This window comes from Amphibalanus amphitrite, unplaced genomic scaffold (assembly GCF_019059575.1).
Source record: "Amphibalanus amphitrite isolate SeventyFive unplaced genomic scaffold, NRLGWU_Aamphi_draft 000108F_arrow, whole genome shotgun sequence".
NCBI lineage: Eukaryota > Metazoa > Arthropoda > Thecostraca > Balanomorpha > Balanidae > Amphibalanus > Amphibalanus amphitrite.
This window is the reverse complement of record NW_024881603.1, coordinates 480,850-496,704: the sequence shown is the minus strand read 5'-3', so window position 1 is coordinate 496,704 and position 15,855 is coordinate 480,850. Positions and strand designations below refer to the sequence as shown.

At 45.5% G+C, this 15,855-nt stretch overlaps 1 protein-coding gene across 2 annotated transcripts in view; it reads right to left on the bottom strand.

The window, feature by feature from the left end:
• The window catches only part of LOC122380850 (tudor domain-containing protein 5-like), a 29,828-nt gene extending 14,248 nt beyond the window's left edge, over positions 1 to 15,580 (bottom strand). Inside the window, exon 1 of one of the 2 annotated variants that reach the window (XM_043364363.1) lies at positions 15,287 to 15,580. The gene's annotated coding sequence lies outside the window, so the exon portion shown is untranslated. Of the gene's footprint in view, positions 1 to 7,508; positions 7,607 to 15,286 lie in introns of those variants that run through there. The other variant, XM_043364364.1, reaches the window with a different exon arrangement.
• Between the last annotated feature and the right edge of the window lie 275 nt (positions 15,581 to 15,855).

Genomic DNA, 15,855 nt, shown 5'->3' with positions numbered 1-15,855 from the left:
TTTAACCCTCGCACGTGCCCATTTTGCCAGCCGCGAACGGAGGGGGAGGGGGGAGGGTGCGTTGGAACCTCTTTTTGCCGTTCGGCCCCTGATCAAGCTAGAGCTTCGCGGACTAACACGAGCGTGATACCCGTGACGAGACTGAAGCCGATGATATCCCATTGGCCTAGGTCATTGGCTGACCTTCCAGGTCAGGTCAAAGGTCAGGAAAAGCGGGACCTGTCAGAACTTCATATACCTGGTGAAGTTGATGTTTTTTTTTGTATCAAGAATTTCATGTTAGTTTTGATCACAGCTCATGTCTTTATGCATTTAGGCCAGGTCGGGTCAGGTCAGGTCAAGTCAACCAGTAACTGTCCTGTCACTCGTCAGGTAGGTAATATACATACCTATAATAGAGTAGATGTCAACCACCACTGACATTATGAAGGCACCAAAATACTTCATCGTGAAGCCATTTTCACTTTTTTGAGTTATGCATGTTTTAACCCTCGCCCGTATAGGGGGGGGGGGGTCGAACGGACCCCCCATGGTTTTTCGCAAATAACTCGCGTAAAAATCGGCCGATCGCGACGAAACTTTCAGTACCCTCGCGTTCATCAATTTTACACCTACCCTGAAAATTTCATGACCCTGACCCAAATGACCTTTGACCTGTGACCTACTTTTCGAGACCATGTTTGGCCGGAATCGCGATTCGGCGTATGTCGGCTCGCATTAGCCGCGCGTTTGCAGTCTTTTCGTGGTTTCAAGCGTTCAAACATGTGATATGATGTTGCCCCATGCATTAGGTTGGGTGTCAAGAGTTTTTCATGTTTCTACTTTCTAGACCAGTTTTTGGAACTGAATTCGAATTTCGCAACCATATAAACATTTACGAAGTAGTTTTGGTGCCTTCGTAACATGTTACGAAGCTGTTAGAGGCGGTTGCCACCTACTACGAATACCCTTACTGGTTGACCTGACCTGACCTGACCTGACCCGACCTGGCCCAAATGCATGAAGACATCATCTGTGATCAAAACTAACATGATATTCGTGATCAGCACCCCGAAAAACCCCATAGCAGCCACACTTTACGACGTTCTAACAGGTCCCGATTTTCCCGACTTTTGGGTCATTGACCTGACCTGCAAGGTCAACCAATGACCTAGGACCTTAAAATTGGGTATCATCGGCTTTCTCTCGTCACGGGCAACACGCTCGTTTTTTCCGCGAAGCTCTAGCTCGATCAGGGGCGAAACGGCAAGGGGGGGGGGTCCAACGGACCCCCCCCCCCCCTTATACGTTCGCGGCTGGAAAAACAGCAATACGGGCGAGGGTTAAAGGGACAGTATCATCGAAAAAAATCCATGTATGGAGCTGATTTTTTTTTTTACTAGCATTTCTGATTTTTCTGAATCAGAAAAACATAGTTTGAGGACCGAACTCGGTGAAAAATATTTTTTCATGAGCGAGTCATTTTCATGAGCGAACCACCACTACAAGCATGGCCGCCACTTTGGAAGCCTGCGAAATTACTACAGAACTGGCGCAGATAATACATTATTGACGCTACGCTTACGCGGCCGCTCTTCTGATTGAGTTGTCGTTAGGGAAAGGCAGCATCATACATATAAGTCATACATTGGAGGGAGATTGTGATTCAAGCTGGAGGAATTCCTTTGTTGAGCCGCTGGAATCCGAAGGAAACAGCGGAAATTGCCTACGACTATTTAATGAATTTAACGGTGATGAATAAGTGCGAAAAACGTTTTGGCTTTATAAAATTTGATGAAATGACCAGGGTAAAAGTTTTATTACTGGCGGTCAATTCAAAACGGCGCAAACATTTAAACAGTGAAGATAGTGAAGCACGATTCAAAGTGTAGTACACCTTTCGTACTTTGAGTGGCGATAGCGGGATAACGGTGTGGAGCTTCGAGGATCGGTCTTCAGTTCCCGGACCAGAAAGGTGGGGCCTATGCAATGTCAAATTTCATCAAAATGGTGATACTGTCCCTTTAAGCAAGTTTTTGGAGCTGATTTTTAATTTCAAATTGAGCAATCTTCAAATGGCTGCTCAATTTAAAATTCAAAATCAGCTCCAAAAACTAGCTTAAAACATGCATAACTCAAAAAAGTGAAATAAGGTCATCAAAGGTCAATGACCTGACTGCATCTTCAGGCTTCACGTGACCTTGACACCCACCATAAAAGTAAAGCATGGAACCAACATCATTTCACATGTTTGAACATTTAAAACCACGAAAGACTGCAAACACGCTGATGTGAGCTGACTACGCCAAACTGGAATTCCGGCCAAACATGATCTCAAGAAAAAGGCCACATGTCATTTGGGGTCAGAGTCATGTCATAAGTGTTTTGCAAAATAACATTCAAGAAAGGATGCTGCAATGTGATGTATAATTTATTCAATAACAGGAATTAAAGCAAGTGACAAAATACGTTCAAAGTTCTTGTAAGATAAATTTCATCCTGAAACACAAAAATGACAAGTCAGAGTAACTAAACCCTTCACAAGGACCAACATGTTATATGTTTAAAGCAGACACATTTTGATAAAATCAGCAACGCAATAGTAGGAAATAAAATAAATTCTCACTTCATTGCAGCCAAGATTATAAATATCAGTCAAACAATGACACGATTTGTGTGCAAGCCCGACAATAAAATTTGAAATGTTTAACTCTCGTGCCTAAGCAGGAGAGTGACCGTTGCTTAGAATATAGGCTCTCGCAATAATACATGTAATTGCATACACTCCCCCCGCGAAAGACAGCTGGTCACTTTGCATCCGCTGCTCGGAGGGGTGGTCATTCTTCGTTGCCCTCGTTTCTCGTGTCGTCGGCTTCTTGCAAAAGCACCAGTCGATGTACGGACCGTTTTACGATAACGTCCGGGCTACCGTAATACTGTGACGATTTGCCCGTTTGCACCTTATATCGTATAGTCACGTCCCTGACCTTTCCGTCGCTATTTGCTTCGGTGTCCATTACTTCGGCTAACTTCCATTGTCCTCGAAGAGCGTTCGTGTCTTGTACTAGTACTATATCGCCAGGTCTTAAATTCCGTTCCTTCACATGCCATTTCTGTCTAACAACTAATGTGAAAAAGTAATCGCTCTGCCACTTCTTCCAAAACGAAGTTACTGCTCTCTGTATCGCTGTCATTCTCTGACTAAAACTGCCTGTTTGCTGCCATGGACCTTGGGGAACAGCAATGCCTGTTCTTCCCAAAATGAGATCATTTGGGCACAAGTACGTGCCTAGCTTTGGGTCTGCTCCCGGCTTATGCCCTATGGGTCTTTCATTCAACAAATTTGCAGCTTCAAACAGCACTGTTTGTAGTTCTCCTACAGTGAAAATCGTATCTCCAACAGCCAGAACCAAAGCCTTTTTCACGAGCCTGATCAGCGACTCGCTGCAGCCGTTTTGCCATGGTGCATCGGCTGATGTGTTGAAAGTCCATTCAAGGCCTTTGTGGACACCATATTGCGCAATATCAGGCCAGCTGAGGTTACTTGCAACATCTCTGAGTTCTCTGTTTGCTGCCATTAACTGAGAACCCTTGTCTGAATGAATGGACGCCGGGTATCCTCGAATAGTCACAAATCTACGGAAAGTCACCAAAAAATCCTTTGTAGCGTAGCCATCTACGACATCCAAATATACTGCTCTACTTGCCAAACAGTTAAATATGACTCCATACGCCTTCGCTGTGCTTCGTTTTTTGATCGTATCTCTGATAACAAATGGTCCAAACAGATCCAGGGCTGTATGGTAGAACGGTGGAGAAGGTTGCAATCTTTCCGGTTTCACTTCTCCCATCAGTTGAGTCTGTAGCTTCTTTTCGAATTTCCGGCAAATCACACACTTTGCTTTCACCTGCTTGATGAGCTTGCGTGCTCCTGGAACCCAAAATTTGCTTTGAACCTTCGCGAATGTAGCATCAACTCCGGCATGATCCAGGCAGTGCACGTGTCTTATATAAAGATGCGTAAATCTGTGATTGGACGGCAGCAATATGAATTGATCTTGGTTCCAATTTTCTTTTAACCACTTCGATATCCTTTGTCCCACGACGATTACTCCGAAGCTGTTCATACTTGGGCCTAGTCTGTTGAACCGCATTTGCCAATCACTCTGTAGAAACGTGCTTTGTGCATCTTTGATCCATATAATCTCTGCCTCTGACAAGGTGTTCACTGTCGGCAACTTCCCCATAACTCGCAGTGACCTTTCTGTTAGTAGGCCTAAAATGCGCGCGGTAACGCGGAGTAATTTGGTGAAGTTGTTGAATTTGTCCAGATTAATGACCTTTGCAATTTTGCAGTGCTCCCTTATTGGCTCTATGCTTGCTATATGGATTCCTATTCTGTCTGGTAGTTCTTGGTCTTTCACTGACTGAGAAATGGGCCATTCGTGAATTGGCTGTTGAAGAAAATGCGGTCCTTGTTGCCATATAGATGCAGGTCCGAGTTCGTTCGGATGCCGTGGCCTTGTCACCATATCTGCGGGATTCTCTTCAGATGACGTCCACCACCATTCTCTTGGATCCGACTTATTTTGTATCTCGGCAATCTTCGTTGCAACAAAAGTGCCGAAGCCGTATGATTCCTTTTGGATTTGGGCTTGAACAATGGTAGAGTCAACTATGTGTATTACTTTGTCGAACTTATAGTCCATTTCGTTCTGGATACTTTCTCGCAATCGACATCCCAATAATGCTCCACATAACTCTAGGCGAGGAATACTAAGTTGCCTTGTTGGAGCTATTCTGTTCTTAGCTGCAATAAGCCGCGCTTGGTAATTTCCTGTCCCTAGCAGCCACTGTGCATAGGCGCAAGCCCCATAAGCGTGCATGCTTGCATCTGAGAATATGACCAGTGTTGGATCGCCAATCGATTCTATCGGTTTCACACACCTGGCGAAAGAGACACTGTGAAGCATCATCAAATGTTCAAAAAAGGATCTCCATTCCGCTCGATTTTCCTCAGGCAAAGGGTCGTCCCATCCAAGTTCCTCAACAAGTGGTTTGGAGACAAGTTTCCGGAGAAGCAGTTTTGCATTTAGTGTCACTGGCGCGATGAGACCCAAAGGGTCATAGATACGCGCCGTCTGACTTAGGAGCATTCTTCGGGTTACTATGAGAGGAAAAACGGACTCTATGTTTGCCTCCGTCATGTCAGGACCGGTCGCAACATTTTTGTATTTCGGAGAAAAATTAATCTGAACGTTAAATAGGAACTCATCGCTTCTTGGTGACCAACAAACACCGAGAATCTTCTCCATATCAGCGCTCACGAGTCTTAATTTTGATTGCAGTTCGATAGTGTGTTCTCCAGATATTATCCAATATTTTATTTTGAAACCACCTTGGTCTAAAATATACTGAACGCTATCTGCTAAAACAACGGCGTCCTCAACGAAAGGTACAGACTGGATCAAATCATCGACGTAACTGTTTCTTGTTATCATTTTTACCGCTGCTTCGTGGCTGTCTTGATTCATCTCCGCAATAGTTCTTAGGGCCACCATAGAAATGGCGCCGCTAGGACGATCACCAAAAGCGACCGCCAGCAAAACATAATGAGAAGGATCTTTTCTGGTGTCCAGGTCACGCCATAAGAATCGATGGACGTGCTGATCCATTTCGGACAGTTGTATAGTATTGAACATCTTGCTTATATCTGCCACCAATCCCTCTTTCTCTTGACGAAATCGGAGCAAGATACCAAAAAGGTTATTGATGACATCAGGACCTTTAGCCCAATAATCATTTAGTACATGACCCATAAACGATGCTGAAGAGTTAAATACAATTCGCAGTGGAGTAGAGGATGAAGTTGGCTTTATAATTTCATGATGCTGAATATAATGCACTGGTCCCTCGTATTTGTCCATCTCTTCCCTAGTTAATTTTCTTGCTATTCCTCTTTTTACCATGTCTTGCATTTGCTCATTGTATGCCTCGGCGTGTTGTTTTCCCATTTTCATTAGTCGTCGTTCCGTGTATTTCAATTTTGCCTGAGCAGCTGCTATGTTATTGGGAAGATCTGCTGGATTCCTTATCCACGGGTAATGTGCTGTAAATTTCTTTCGTTCTGGATCGAATGTAAGGCCTTGCTTGATCTGTGCCAATTCCCTTTCTTCTTGCAAATTGTAATTGCCATTTCCATGAGCACATTTTCCACATTTGCATCCCCCACATTTCGGCGTACAGCTTGTCCCAAGGTTGTCTACGGTGAAATACTCATCTAGTTTCCTTTTTAAATCTGTTACAGTGTCCGCAGATATAGCATTGATGTTGTACATGGTCGTTCCACTGGAGATTTTAACTTGTTTTACACTGCCAGTTCCATGGTCGTGAGTGCCATGGTATCCGCGAATGCAGTATCCGAACTGGTTTTTCATAAGTTGGAGATTTCCTATAGTCTCAATTACCTGTGGCAGTATTGCGCAACAGTCAATGCCAATCAGCATATCCACTGCACCATAAGGTCTGACAATATCTTCGATGCTGACCTGGGAGAACAGCGGCGCATAACATGACATATTGACGTGCTTTAAACCAGATGTGATTTCCTCGATTCCGTACGCAAATATTTCCCATAACTTCCCACGAGCATCAGTTAACGGAACGCGATACCTTTTACTTCTGATGGTTTCGTTCTGATTGCCAACCTTTGTTATCGTTAAATCAATGGAAGTTCCTTTGAGGTTGGCTGAAGCCGCAGCTTTATGAGTGATAAGTGATATATTGGCTCCCGAATCCCATAGGACCGATAACCTTTTGTCATTGCAGGATACCTCACTGACAGCCAGCAAAGCCTCTTGTGTTGCGTTACATGCGTAGATTCCTGGATTGCTTGAGCTAGCAGGCACAGTGCGTTCCAAATGAAGACAAGGGTGGTGCCGTTTCCCGCAAACTTGTCCGGATGACTTCAGTTTGTCGCATTGATTCGCGATACAACAGGAAGCTGCAATGTGTCCTGGTTGCAAGCAGTTAAAACATGCTCCTTGTTGACGCAAGATCCGCAGTTTCTCCTCATGAATCAAATTTAGAAAGGCGTTACATTTGTAAATCGAGTGCGAATCGGTTTTATGATACCAACAATTGATATTCATATCACTTATTTTCGTTCGCTCCTTATCTTTGTTGCGCTGTTCAGTTTTCAACAACCCGCCCATGCGATCAGCAATGTTCTGAACATAATTATAAACTTGCGTCACGTCCATTTGGGCCTCATCGCTGGTGAAAATATGATTGTTATTGTCCCTTTGTATGCTATCAGAAATCTTGCTAGCCTGGTTAATTTTCCTTGGATACGATTGACCTCGAATATCACTATCCATATACTCAATTACCCGTTTTTCTTGCAATAAATAAGACAAAAGATTTTGAAATGTAGAGCCTTGCGTAGCGTCCAATTTTTCTCGTTTATCTAGTTTTGTCACCCATTCTCGTTTTTGCGTTCTCGGCATTAGTCTTTCAATCATAGTTACCATTGTCGTTGTGTCCATTTCTTGTGAGAGTCCTAATCTGTTAAGTTCCAACCAACTTCGTTCAATAACGTCGACCATATGTATAAAACTGATATTGTCCCCTTCTGATACCGGCTTCAGTCTCTTTATGTCGAATAAAATAGCGTCAACGACCTTTCTTGGCTCACCAAATTTGGCATCTAACCTATTAAACATCTCATCGTAATTATTTTCTACGCCTCCGATAACTTGTAACGCTTCGCCGGATAAACATTGCCGTAATGCGAAAGGGTCTTTCCCGTATTGCCTAACGATCAGTCTTTGAAAATCTTGCTTGAAACTTGAGTACTGACGAAGATTTCCAGAAAATTGTGGAGTGTCTAGCGGCCTCACTCGCAGTTCTGATTGTGCTTGATTTTCCTTTGCTGCTCTCAATGCAAATTCAGCTCTTATTTTATCCATTTCGCGTTCAATTTCCATCATGTAGTTGTCACATTCTTCCAACATTTTCGATATCAAATGGTGTGGACCAGTTTCGTTGATTGCTGAGTTAACGAGCTCATTGCATCGTTCAATATGGCCGAATGCGTCTTTAACATCAACATATTTTTCTTGTATCGCTAAGAAAGGTCGATCACCTTCAATCATTTCAAAGAAACCTATAGTTTTTCTAGTAAACTTCCTTTTCGCATTTGTTCGAGCTTGTTTCGCAGTTCGTATTTCGTTCGTTCCATCTTGTGCATCGTGTTCTTGGTACTTGCTCATGATCGAAAGTAAATGATTATTATGACAGCAATATAAAGTGTTCAAACTGAGTTAACAGCTGCTCAACTAACTAAAATCAATTCAAATTCAAGATCAAGATCAACAAAGGTAACGTTATTTGTATGCTATGAAGATGAAATGTTTTGCAAAATAACATTCAAGAAAGGATGCTGCAATGTGATGTATAATTTATTCAATAACAGGAATTAAAGCAAGTGACAAAATACGTTCAAAGTTCTTGTAAGATAAATTTCATCCTGAAACACAAAAATGACAAGTCAGAGTAACTAAACCCTTCACAAGGACCAACATGTTATATGTTTAAAGCAGACACATTTTGATAAAATCAGCAACGCAATAGTAGGAAATAAAATAAATTCTCACTTCATTGCAGCCAAGATTATAAATATCAGTCAAACAATGACACGATTTGTGTGCAAGCCCGACAATAAAATTTGAAATGTTTAACTCTCGTGCCTAAGCAGGAGAGTGACCGTTGCTTAGAATATAGGCTCTCGCAATAATACATGTAATTGCATACAATAAGGTCATTTGGGTCAGAGTCATGAAATTATTATGGCTCCATTTAGTCACTATCACATACAGAACCATTAGACACGCTCCGCTTATAGCACGCAATGCTAAATGGCGCCTATGCCCTCGCCGTCGGGGGTGGTCGGAAAATCGGCAGTGCCCCGGCCCCTATCCAGGAATACCCAATCCATAATACTCTCTTAGCAGACGTCGCCCTTGCTGCCATATCTACGTCTCACGTGCGCCGCAATTGTCTTTTCACAGTTAAATATTTTTTTAAATAAATTTGGTCCGAACCTTTTGAATGGAGGGATTCACAATCACAAGGACAGAGCCCGCGCTAACCGAAGCTTGTTGCGTTGGCCCTGCCCTCTACCTTCCGATCGCGCAATTCCTTGTCTATGGCAGAATTTTAGAGTCCGAAGTTTAGCGTACGCACAAAGCCGCGCACGGCCGGTCCCCTCACTGACTTCGACTGGCTACGGTCTGCCACCAACCGCAACCATACCCGCCAGGAGGCTCATAAACATCGAGCCCCGTCGCGCTTCGAACCCGGACTATTGTAACCAGGAACGTGTGCTCTCACCACGCGGAGTCCGACGCTCTACCGACTGAGCTACGGGACCGGCTGAATATATAACAAATATGCAACAAACATATATGAATTGATAAAACTAAACATAATCTAACCTGACCTAACCCTACCTAAAACCTACCAACCTACAAAGTACAACCCACAGCCTACAACCTACAACCTACAACTTATAACCTACTGTGATAAACCGCCCCAATACTGTCGAATGTGGTGCTCTCACTAATATTCGTTGTTTCTGTTTCGTCCTCAGGTACACACTCATGTCAGTCGAATTTAGTTGAATAAAACCATTGTATTCATACTATACCTAACTTTTGGTACCACAATTTATTCAACTAAATTCATGACAAGACATGGAGAGGATTGCCAGACCAGACAAGTTCGACGTCCCTCCAAACGATCCTCAAGCTCACAAGAAATGGAAGCACTGGCTCCGAGGATTTAAGTACTTCTTGACGACTATCGAATGTCACAATCCGGACAAGCTCGAGCTACTCTTTCTCCATATCGGACCAGAAGCCGTGGACGTGATTCAAGACTGTCAGACGTACAATGCAGCCTTGAAGCAACTCGGCCCTGCATATTTAAAGACGCCAAACGAAATCTATGCGCGGCACCTGCTGTCAACGAGGCACCAAAAGCCAGAAGAAAACATCGACGAGTTCCCTCTAGCTTTGAACAGCCTGGAGGGTGACTGTAACTTCGCCGCCGTCACAGCCATAGAGCATCGCGCGGCATTCGTCCGCGATGCCTTTATCAGGAGCCTGAGAAACGCCAGTATGAGAACCAGACTACTGGAAAAACCAGACTCTGACCCTAGACCAAGCGGTCCAACAAGCGCGGTCACTGAAGCAAGCCGCACGAAACGCGGAATCCTACCTGTCCCCGACGGTACGGGTCGATCCGGTCGCAGCCTCCGCCGCATCTCCAACTGCACACGCTTCCGTAGCTGCAGCCTCGCAACCTCCGTGTTTCTTCTGCGGACTAAAACGCCACCCACGAGCAGCCTGTCCTGCAAGAAACTCAACCTGTGGGAAGTGCGGCAAATCCGGACATTGGCAGAAGGTGTGCCGCTCCAAGTCGGAAGTGGCTAACGCGTCGGCCGTACAGGAGAGTACGAGTTCTACCCCCGAAGAACCTCACCAGCCGGAGTCCTCGCCCACGCTCGCAGCCTCAAACTCTGCCGCCGCTACTCACGCGCCAGCAACAGTGAGCGCGAGAGTCAACGGGCGTCAGGTTACAGCTCTCATTGACACCTGGGGAGGTCAGACAACTTCATCAGCGCAAAGCTCGTCCCCGCACTCGGCATGAGGGTGCTGCCACGATCGTCTTAAGTCTCCGTGGCATCATCCAGTCTCTCAACACAGGTGCGAGGATACTGCGTGTCAACCGTGACCGTTGACGATCGGGAGTACCAGGAGGTCGAACTGTCCATCCTCCCCGATCTCTGCACGGACGTCATCCTCGGCATGCCGTTCCTCCGAAGACACGAGGATGTAACCCTGCCTGGAGCTCGATGGCGACGAACCCGAGCACAATATCTCCAATCTCGCGCAGATGAAAGTCAGTCAGGCGGCATCCCCGAGGCTCTTCAGCAACCTCACCCCCGACTGCCATCCCATCGCGACCAGAGCGCGACACTTCAGCCACGTGGACGAGAAGTTCATCGAGAACGAAGTTCAGCGTTTGCTAAACGAGGGCGTCATCGAGCCAAGTCGATCACCCTGGCGTGCCCAAGTTGTCGTCACACACACGGAGAACAAGAAGAAAAGGATGGTCGTTGACTGCTCTAAAACTATCAACAGATTTACTGAACTGGACGCGTATCCTCTGCCGAACATCGGCGAACTCGTCAACAAGGTCGGGAAAACAGCTTCTTCAGCGTCCTCGACCTCTTCAGCGCCTACTACCAAATCGAGATCGTCGCATCTGAGGGACCCTTCACAGCGTTCCAAGCGGCAAGAAAGCTGTACCAATTCAAGCGAATCCCCATGGAGGTGACAAACGGCACAGCCGCCTTCCAGCGCGTCATGAATGACATCATCGCGGCCAACAACCTAAAGGAGCTTATCTGGACGACCTGAACATCTGCGGCCAGACGAGGGAAGAGCACGATGAGAACCTCCGGCGCCTCTGAGAGGTTGCTGATGCGCTCCACCTCACGCTGAACAGAAGCAAGTGCAAGATCGGCCTGGAGACGGTGAATATCCTCGGGTATTCAATCCAGCGAGGCCAGCTGAGACCGAACCCCGAACGACTGCGTCCACTTCAAGAGCTGCCGGAACCCCGCGACAAAAAGTCTCTGCAACGGTTCATTGGCCTGTTGTTCGTTATATGGCTTTTCGATTTCTGCCTACTCATGTCTTTCACACAGCGGGGGAAAATGTGATAAACCGCCCATTACTGTCGAATGTGGTGCTCGCACTAATATTTGTTGTTTCTGTTTCATCCTCAGGTACACACTCTGACTCATCAGTCGAAGTTAGTTGAATAAAACCATTGTATTCATACTATAACTTTTGGTACCACACAGCTACATAACTAGATATGGCAGCAAGGGCGACGTCTGCTAAGAGGATACCGATTACGAATTGGGGTTTTTGGGCGCCCGGACTACAGTGGTCATTGGTGCCTACTGCCTACACCAGCTTCAAGAATGCAAAATAAGATTATAAAAAGTGCCAAAATTTGTGTTGCGATCTCCAAATAAGTGCCCTCGGGAGTCGGGAGTCGGGCGGCAGGTCCCCTCTTCCTAAAGCCCACACCCCACCCAGTCTGCAAAGTATGGCTCGGAGGTCGACAAGGCGCACCGGCCCAAGTTCAAAATCCGCACCAATTCTTCAAACAGAGCCGGAAAATCCGCACCAAAGCCGGCTGAGAGTACGAAAAATCCGCACCGAACCCACGTAAGTGACCAGTTGAAAGCCGCACTGACCCCAATTATTAACATGACTTATGAGCCACAAGCCTGCCGTTTGAGTAGTATGGAAACGAAACGAGAAATACGCACTACAAAACTAGTTCACAAAAAGAATGTCACGCAAATGCAAGAGACCTATCCGGTACCCGCCCCCGGCCAGTAGCGGAGGAACACCTTCGATTAAGGGGGGCACTGCCAACTTTTGGTCCCATTCTTTCCATGTAACGCCCATAGGGCTAATGTTAACCCTCGCCCGTATTGGTGTTTTTCCAGCCGCGAACGTATTAGGGGGGGGGGGGGGGTCCGTTGGACACCCCCCCCCCCCCTTGTCGTTTCGCCCCTGATCGAGCTAGAGCTTCGCGGAAAAAACGAACGTGTTGCCCGTCACGAGAGGAAGCCGATGATACCCAATTTCAAGGTCCTAGGTCATCGGTTGACCTTCTAGGTCAGGTCAATGACCCAAAAGTCGGGAAAATCGGGACCTGTTAGAAAGTCGTAAAGAGTGGCTGCTATGAGGTTTTTCGGGGTGCTGATCACGAATATCATGTTAGTTTTGATCACAGATGATGTCTTTATGCATTTAGGCCAGGTCGGGTCAGGTCAGGTCAACCAGTAAGGGTATTCGTAGTAGGTGGCAACCGCCTCTGACAGCTTCGTAACATGTTACGAAGGTGCCAAAACTACTTCGTAAATGTCCATATGGTTGCTAAATGCGAATTCACCTCCAAAAACTGGCCTAGAAACATGTAAAACTCGAAAAAGTGAACCGAGGTCATCAAAGGTCAATTACCTGACCTGACCTTCCGGTGACCTTGACACGCACCCTAATGCATGGGAGCAACATCATATCCCATGTTTGAACGCTTAAAACCACGAAAAGACTGCAAACGCGCGGCTAATGCGAGCCGACATACGTCGAATCGCGATTCCGGCCAAACATGGTCTCGAAAAGTAGGTCACAGGTCAAAGGTCATTAAGGTCAGGGTCATGAAAATTTCTGGGTAGGTGTAGAATTGATTAACGCGAGTGTACTGAAAGTTTCGTCGCGATCGGCCGTTTTTTTACGCGAGTTATTCGCGAAAACCGAGGGGGGTCCGTTCGCCCCCCCCCCCTATACGGGCGAGGATTAAAATGCCAAAATCAAAGGGGGGCACAGCCCCGGTGCCCTCCCCGTTCCGCCGTCTATGCCCCTAGCGATTCATCCAGGGTGATTATTGTGCGATGTACCATGGCTACCCTACTGCCGGTGTCGACTCTTGTGTCGACACTGCCATTTAGCTAAACGGCTTGACATATTGTGAAGGTCCCAGTTACAAAAAATAGAAATATGAATGGCAAAAAGTGGGCCCATTGCATGCATGCAATTTTCGGCATCATTAGCTGTATCGAACAAAAAATCTGACAGGCAAGTGATTCACAGCGGATTTGACAACTTAGCTGCGGCAAAAAGGTGGTCCTCAAGGCCTGCTATCAGCCATGCGCAGCTCGCAGTACCTACCACCGAACGACAACGCCAACACATGAGCCGAGCGCATCTCGTTCACGAATGCTGCAGAGTGCAGAATGCAACAAACTCAGCTTCTTTCAACGTAACCTATTGGCTGCGTCGCACGTAGGTATAGTCGACTACAGAATGATGTTCCACTCCTCAGAAGCTATCAGTTAACCGGAGCGGTAAGTTGTGCCGTTTATCACGCAATTAAGCGTGTCGATTATGAGCATCGGGACAAAGCTATAATTTGTGAACTCAGTCCGTGTGATGCGGCACAGCCTACCACTCCAGGCAAATAATTGCCTGTGAAAAGTGGAACATCATTCTGTAGTCGACTATACCCGATAAATAGTTCGCATTTGACTACTTGAAGCGGCTAGGGCCGCCTAGGTGGTGATTTTCTGACCCTCCCATCGGCCGTATTAATCTTTAATCCCTCTCATCGGCCGTGCTCATCTCTCTCACTCTACCGCCTGCGCCTCACGGAGCTGAGCGGTGCGGCCGGTGCATTTCGTGTTGCAACAGTGCAGAGTGCGAACTTGGGGGCGACCCACGACCCACGTGATTGATGGCAGGCCGTTCTGACCACCTCACACTCATTTAGACCCTAGAGCACACTGAATTACGTGATGTCGAAGCTTTAACAATGTTTTTTTTTACGTGCCTCTGGCCTCATCTATCTCGTCTGGACTGTCATTTCTGTCACTAAGCCAAATCCGCACCACACTGCACCAAATCCACACCAGCCTAAAGGCCTGGCTACACTATGCGTTTTCTGCGTGTTTTTTGTGAGTTTGCGTGATTTGCATAATATCGTTCTAGAAAGTTATTACTAATAAAACTTCTTTAATATCTATTTGTAAGTTACTAGAACTTTTAATTTTTAAATTAATTAAAAGTTTATATGAAAAAATAACAAAACGTAATGTCGTTTCTTTCTAGAACGATATTACGCAAATCACGCAAACTTGCAGAAAACACACGCAGAAAACGCATAGTGTAGCCAGGCAGGCCTTAACAAGCCCGCACCAACAAGATCTCATCGAAATTGCCATACTTTGCAGACTGGCGCCCCACCCTCTGCAAGCGAGGGTTTAACAATCCACTGGGAGGGTTTTCAGCATGAGAATGGTGCAGCCCAAGCACTCTTTAGTAACTTGCCATTATTTGGCATATCCTGAATTCTTTAATGCTAGAAAGAAGTCAGCAGAGGGCTCATGACACACAGGCCGAGGCTGGTGGTTCGTAGACATTCTGGTTATCAGGTGTCCCGGTCCCAGGCCACAGGAAAATGAAAAAATAGTACAAACTATGCATATAATAAACATGTTTTTGATACACACTGCTAGGATCATATTCAAACATAAAAAGGCTATAAAATAGGCTTGAAATGCTAGCCATAACGCAGTTGTAACAATTGCAGCGCAGCTGCAGTAAGCATTTAGGATCAGTTTCTCTCAAGACAACACCCGAGTGACACAAAGAACACTTACTTTGAAAATCCAATATGGATAATGCTTTTTTTTACAAAAATTCAAAAGCTGTTCTCTCCTCTCAATCTCTTATAACCACACTTTCAAAAATCCAAGCCACACTTCAATTTTTTGTACCAAGCTTTTGTTTTGTTTGGCAGTGGTTATAATGCGATATCTTGGGAAAATATTCAATAAACTCTCGACAAGACGCTTTAAGTCTCAAGGCACTGAAATGCAACCAATTGTTCCTCAGATTGGTGACGGTCACCTTAGTCAAAGGACTATTACGTGTGCTTCAATCTCGTTGTACACAGCTGTGAACGACATCTCTCTGACTCCCATAACGACACTGAACTTTGCTGAATTTAGGGCACTTTATATAAACACTTGAACCATAAATCCATTTAACCATAGAAAAATAGACATAATTGATTTAAAAATTAAAATTTGTTCCAACGTATCTTAAAAAAAGAAAAGCGAAAGCAAGAGGCCCGGGCCGGCCCATAAATGTAGCAAAAAAAATATGAGAATTTTTTGTTATTTTTAAAGACTTTTATGGCTTTTCTTATCATGTCTCTAGCAATCTT